The sequence below is a fragment of the Osmerus eperlanus genome, chromosome 21, assembly GCF_963692335.1.
Source record: "Osmerus eperlanus chromosome 21, fOsmEpe2.1, whole genome shotgun sequence".
NCBI lineage: Eukaryota > Metazoa > Chordata > Actinopteri > Osmeriformes > Osmeridae > Osmerus > Osmerus eperlanus.
This window is the reverse complement of record NC_085038.1, coordinates 9,803,031-9,809,881: the sequence shown is the minus strand read 5'-3', so window position 1 is coordinate 9,809,881 and position 6,851 is coordinate 9,803,031. Positions and strand designations below refer to the sequence as shown.

The 6,851-nt window shown below is 40.9% G+C and overlaps 1 long non-coding RNA gene across 1 annotated transcript; it reads right to left on the bottom strand.

Annotated features, from left to right (window-relative positions):
- Nucleotides 1–1,837: 1,837 nt before the first annotated feature.
- Nucleotides 1,838–5,690, bottom strand: LOC134007742 (uncharacterized). The gene is made up of 3 exons (XR_009928077.1): nt 5,418–5,690; nt 5,170–5,385; nt 1,838–2,226 (listed from the first exon to the last, which is right to left on the bottom strand). It is a non-coding gene; the product is annotated as an uncharacterized LOC134007742 (long non-coding RNA).
- Nucleotides 5,691–6,851: the final 1,161 nt, after the last annotated feature.

The following is a 6,851-nucleotide window of genomic DNA, read 5'->3' as shown; positions in this document are numbered from 1 at the left end:
ACAGCATGGAAAGCTCCGTCCTGTAGAGTTGAGTGTAAGGTGCTCCAACAATCACTTCAAACTGGGAGAGCACTGTGGATATAGGGCATAGAGGTTGAAACAGCCTTGATCCACAAACAATGTCAAAGCTCTGCATGAACATCCTTCACCAGTACCGTCATGGGAAGGTCATTTCCTGCTGAAGGTCATGGATTGCTTTGTGAGGACACTAAGATTGTGGTAATGTACACAAAAAGAGTGCTGCCTTCAACCATAAGGATGAAGGAGCTTCGATAACCTTTATGTAACGTATTCATTTAGCAGAGATGTGTATCCAAAACTCCATATGGGGGAGGAGGAGGGGGGGGCGGTGTTTGAACCTGCAATCTCTTGATCTGCTATCAAATGATCTACCAGTGAGTGCTACCCATTCCACCAGTTCCTCTCCCCCTTAATGGTTCCAGGTAGAACTATTTAATGTACCAAGAACAATAAAGATTACCAACAGGGTAATTTTTTCAACTATTCATGGAAAATCTTGAAGCCCATTTTCTAAGTATTTGTTATACTAATGTCCAACTTTGGCCTTTCAGAATTAGATCTTCTAATGCTGACATACTGAAATAATTGTACCTACACCACTGACTTTCTTTATTGTGTGCTCCATGGACCTAAACATTTTCTTACAATGTGATATATAGTATATTAGAAAAAGAACAGCAATTATTATATAACACAGTAAAACTTCTTGCAAAGTCACATAAGATAAAATGTTCATTCAAGGCCACAGGCATTCGAGACATCTGAGGTTAATGCGATGGAATGATTGATAAGTCATGAAAAGGAGAACGTTCATTCCCTGAAGGTGATTCTGACACCCAGAGCTGCTCAGACAATGAGCTGTCCTCCTGCCGGTGGAAGTTTCCTTCTTAAAGACATCAGAATGCTAATTAAGGATTAGGATTTATTTATGTACAAATTTGAATTAAGAACCATCACATAGGATTGAAGTTACACAACTAGAAAACAGCCAAATGGAGCATGACCAATACTTCCAATGGACCTTTTCTTGTATTTGCAAATGGTATATACATAAACAGGACTTTTGTTGTTGTTGACACATACAACTTTTTACAATTCATAGTTCTTCTATTAAATTTGCACTGTATGTATCAAGTGCCCTTGACATTAAAATAAGTCCAGCTCCATTTTGGCCATCCTCCAGACTCTCAGTTCTCCTGAATGCCTGTGCTAGAATGTCACCGCAAACATTCATAACCCTCCCAACCCTTCTCTCTCTCATCCCCCACGTATCTCACTCGTAACCCTAACCCTGTTCAAATGTCATGACTGGATCCACACTGCGAAGACACACATCTTTATCACACACTCACGACCAGTTATTCTTAACTTCGGTCCGAAGAGATAAGAACCAATCAAAAGGAGCTATCCCCCTTCGTGCGACACTGATGTCATCGGCGGGCATCACCTAGATCTCCCGGGCAGACATGTGTGGCCACTCCAGATAGACTGTGTGTGTGCATGTGTCACATGACGAGTGACGCACTAGGGAACACAGCTCAGACAGTGACCAGAATGCTGATAGAAAGTGGATGACAGTTTGTGGTGTGTGAGTGCTTTACCCCTCCCAGAGTTGCTCAAGGGACATCTGTGCAGCTGGCCAGGTGCTTGGAAGCCACCTGTTTTATTCTTGTCAAGTGGATGTTAAAAGACACAAGGAACATTCTGGTGACATGTATTCTGTTCAACTTTATTTATAACTCACACACAGGCTGCAAGGCTGTTAAATGCTTCTTTTAATCTTTTTCACAACAATAACAGTTAAGTCATCCAAACATAACACAAACTCACGTTAATGTTTATACGACGGTTATACGTTGTTTTAAGGTTTTAAAGATTGTAAACAATATCCTACAAGATTTACGGCACCCTATAAGTGTCTGTCAAAACTTTGAATGGCACAAGTGTGTTACTACGAGTTAATAAATGCAGCCTGCACTCTAACATTACACAAGCAGAAGTGGACAGTATTCCTAGTAGAGAAAAGATGAACATTTCTCAGCACTTCATGAAGAAGGATAACACGCCTCTGTGAAGATTGGCTTCTCTAAACCCTCAGAATTCCCATCTCTCGGCCAATCAGCTCGTGTCAGCAGGTCCTCCTCCCAACCCTTCCGGACAGGGATCCCTGTTCTCATGTCACATGTCCGTCCCTAAGGACACCAACTGTATGTGCATCACATTTCATTAAGTAAACCATTCCATTTTCGATCTATCTGCCCTGTTTAACTTCACTATAAAATCAACCCAGTTCATCCTTCTGTACCCCCCCCCCCCCACACACACACACACATACCCTCAAAAATATTAATATATACTAAATTAAACTCTTGAAAGCTGTCTTTGAGAGTGGTCTGTACTGACCTCAAATACAAGGTCATGTACGGTAAGTTGCAGGCGTAAAACCTGGTTGGTAGCTGGAGGCTCTGTGTAATGTATTAACTGAGCTCTCACTTGCTCTCTTTCAGGTGTAGCACAGGGGAACACTCTGTCCTCAGAATAAGATACTATCTAAACGCACCCATAAATTATTGTGTGTGTTTGTGTGTGTGTTTGTTTGTGTGTAAACTCAAGATCAAGATCAGAATGACCTGAAGGATTGGAACAGGTCTTTCTCCCTCCCTCTCTCTCACTCCCTCTCTGGCTCCCTCTCTGACTCCCTCCCTCTCTCCCTCTCTCTCTCTCTCTCTCTCTCTCTCTCTCTCTCTTCCTTTCTCTCCCTGTCTCTCTCATGTGCACTTGCACCATTCCATGACCTGACGGGGAATTAACCGTTTCTAGGCAAATAATATGTAAACACTCAAACTATGGGGAAATGAGGCTTTCATGGAAAATGTTCATAGCTTTTTTCTGTAATTGGGTGTGCTTTGCCTTCGGCAAGGGCACAACCTTTGTTCTCTCACATATATATTTAGTTATTATTTATTTTCGCCCCTCTAAGGATCAGTCAATATTTGGACTACATACACAACGGCGGTGTCAAAAGGTTCGTCTTGGTAGCGATTGAGTTGCTTCTATTGGGATTTACGTTCCGTTGCATGGTTTAAGTGGAAATTAAGTTTTTGTGGCGAAAAGTGAAGCTAACGGTGGCTAACTTGCTAGCCACAGTCAATGACGCTACTTACGTCACCAACGTCACGAAAACTCGCGTGACTACCTCTAGCAGAACATTAGTTTAGCAGCTCGTTAACTTCTGGGAGATAGCTAAGCTAACTGCTTTACTGCAAGGCAGCTGCAGAAACGCCACAAGCAAAGAGGCCAGGGTGATAACTATTTACAAATTTTACTTTGTGATATGACACACAATTGTGACGTGTAATGTACAATATAAGCTGATTTTATTAAGGAAGTACATCTACTTTCGGAAACAGTAGTCTACTATGTCACTGAAGTATTAGCATCATGACATTAGCCTCTGTTGCCCGGGCAACACAGTGGTCTATGATGCATCTGTTTTCAATCGTTAAAATAAACATTCCTCATAAATACATTTTCGTTGTAGGATTTATTATGACATTACATTACAAGTAAACGATTTGTGGGTGAAATTATCATTACCTGTGGTTTCAAACCAGTGTTGCTCACTGCAACGCTGTAGCCTACGCGAGACACTACAAAAACATCTACACAACTGTAGGAAGTCAAACGGCGACAGAACATGTTCGGCACTCCCCTTACTTAAATCAAAAGTCTATCTAACTACTAACCTTAACTTCATTGCCACAGCCTAAACTTTGTCAATCTGTTCATGAAAATAATTAATTTCAGGCTAAACCGTACAACGGAACGTTAAATCAAATTCAACCAACGCAATCGCTACCAAGACGAACACAGCAGTAGTCTAGTACTGTACTGTACAATTTACCGAGGCAGCTTCTCCACACGGCTATATCGCACTTGGCGTTGTTAAACGCACCGTTACTGACAATGATCGCTACCAGTGAGCTTTTTATGAAAGCGATTTTCCACTAAATAAATGTCAAGCTTATTTACGTTTTTGGGGGCATATTTTCAGTTAGAAGATGGTACTGTTTGAATCGCGATTCAATCTTCTACTGCCGGTAACGTTGTAGAATAATCTTCAAAGGGGGTTCTTTATTCATGAATGAATGCAATATGAGTAGGTTAAATGCCTTAAAATATCACGAGAAGGGAAAAACTTAAAAGGACGTTTACGTCACAGAGATTAGGTCAATTTTTACACCGGTCTGCCAAATTTATTCGTTTTGATTCAACGATGAGGATGCCTTTTGCAGGGGAAATGAGAAGATCTATTTCATTCTACACTTCACTCGTATTTTCAGTTGTAAATGAGCAACAAAAAAAGATGCTTTTAAATCTATGTAATCTTTATAAATAATAAGTAGGCCCTATGCATTTTTATATAAAATATACAGAAATATCAGTTGTAAAAATGTCATTAAAAAACGGACTGCTGTGCAACCCACGCAAGCAAGCACACCCTACAATTTCCCCAGAAATTGTACCCTCTCTAGTTTAAACTGTTTTTGGTTCTGTGGTATTGTGGTCAAGTTTCACAATCCTGAATTATACCCAGAACACTTCATTATTGTAAGTCTAAACAAGTTTCTAATATATTTTTATACTATGGAAGGTAGGGCTTTGTTTAATCATTTATCATTGCATAGATACCATTTAGTATTGATAATGATTTCTTTGAGACTTTTCATGACTTTTGCATCTATTTATTTTGTCCAAATGTTTGTATTGGTAGAACAGTGGAAATACATACTGTATTCAGTATACTGTATGTATTGTAGGACACATGACATGGTTGGTGAAAAAGCGAGAACAGCAGACCTCAACAGTGCACAGCTCTCTGGAGATCAAGTACCAGTGGCCAGTGTGTAGTCTCCATTGTGTTGGCTGGTTGATGAATAAGTCATTTGTTAGACAGATACCATGCCAGCTAGCTTCAGGAACAATGTGTGTATATATACTTCATGAGTAAACAATGAACACTATCCAGTGTTCCAGGCCTACATTTCAACAAATAAAGTTAATGACAACAGTGGTAACATTATGGTATCACTTGTGTAATTATCACAAAATGAAAATTAGAAGCCTGTCAAAATCGATGTAGCTTACCCTTTCCAAGCTCTCTGCTGGACAGCAATATCCTCCAGGCCTATGTTGATGCCAGGTGTATGGATGCCAGGGCAGTCCATCTCACACACCATCTCATTAAGCCATCAGCCTTCACCCCATTGGCTGGCATTCTGCAGAGTCCTCCGCCTGCCCCCCTTGGCTCCTGCCAGGTCACCTGATACACCTCTGTGGCTCCTGCCAGGTCACCTGATACACCTCTGTGGCTCCCGCCAAGTCACCTGATACACCTCTGTCTTGTTCTATGATGCCGATACAGCAGCCAGGGAAACAAAACCCTACTGTTAACTGCAGACGTTCCTGGCTGGTCCGGGTACTTTATGTAATTACAAAGCCGGGCCTCCTTTTGCAGCATACTAGCCATATTACTTAAGATGGTTGGACAATGTTGAGTTACTCCGCTCTTTCCAATTCAGGCTTCAGGCAAGCACACAGCACCATTCATGAAAGCCTCTCGAACAGAAAACCCAAAGAGCGCTGGGTTAAAGTTCACGTCCGGAGTAAGAGAGTTGGTGGGGTGACTGGTAAAAATGACAAACTGTAGAGAAATTCATTGTGTGTCTTCAAACAATCTAACCACTTCATGCAATGTCTGACAGAAAGCTTTTCTTTCAATGTATTTTTTGAAACATTGCATCATGATCCGAACAAACTCAACATTGTAGACAGCGGGGAGGGTGTAGGCTAGTCTGATGTACCCCAGACAGTTACTTTTCAGAACTTGAAGTACTGTAATTACAAACCCGGGTCTCCTTTTACAGCATACTAGCCATCTTACTTAAGATGGTTGGAAAATGTTGAGTTACTCCGTTCTTTCCAATTCAGGCTTCAGGCAAGCACACAGCACCATTCATGAAAGCCTCTCGAACAGAAAACCCAAAGAGCGCTGGGTTAAAGTTCACGTCCGGAGTAAGAGAGTTGGTGGGGTGACTGGTAAAAATGGCAAACTGTAGAGAAATTCATTGTGTGTCTTCAAACAATCTAACCGCTTCATGCAATGTCTGACAGAAAGCTTTTCTTTCAATGTATTGTTTGAAACATTGCATCATGTTCCGAACAAACTCAACACTATTGCCTCTGAATCTTGCTAACATAACGTTAGCTTTCGGGCTAATAACTCAGCCAAGGGAAAGCCGGTGTTGGTTCTGAGCTGAGCGGACTATAAAATATCAGAGTTGGCTAACGTTAAAAAACGTTAGATTTCTTTTGCAAAACGCCTGAAAACATAAATTAATGTTTGTTAACAAAAAAAGTCGTTGGCAAGTGACCATGGTATAAGCGGGATAATGCCCTTCGAGGTGTCCAATATCACCTGATAATGGCCTCCGCTGCGCGTCGGACGGTTCACGCCTCCGCATCGTCCATTATCAGGTGATATTGGACACCTCGTCGGGCATTATCCATTACGTAATGCATTTGGAGGAAGTTACTGAACTAATTTGTTATAGATTACAAGATTGCAGGCAGCCATCTTTGTTGAACATTATTCATTCAGGGATTTTGCCCTATAGTTGTGTCAATAATAGATAATTGTTTGTAAAGAAAAACAACATCCAAATTTATGTTTTTAATCGATTTCTTTAAAATGTTTATTTGACTGCTTAATGGTGTGTATGGAGACATAACATGAAAAACTGCACATTTCAATAATGAGAAGGGAAGAA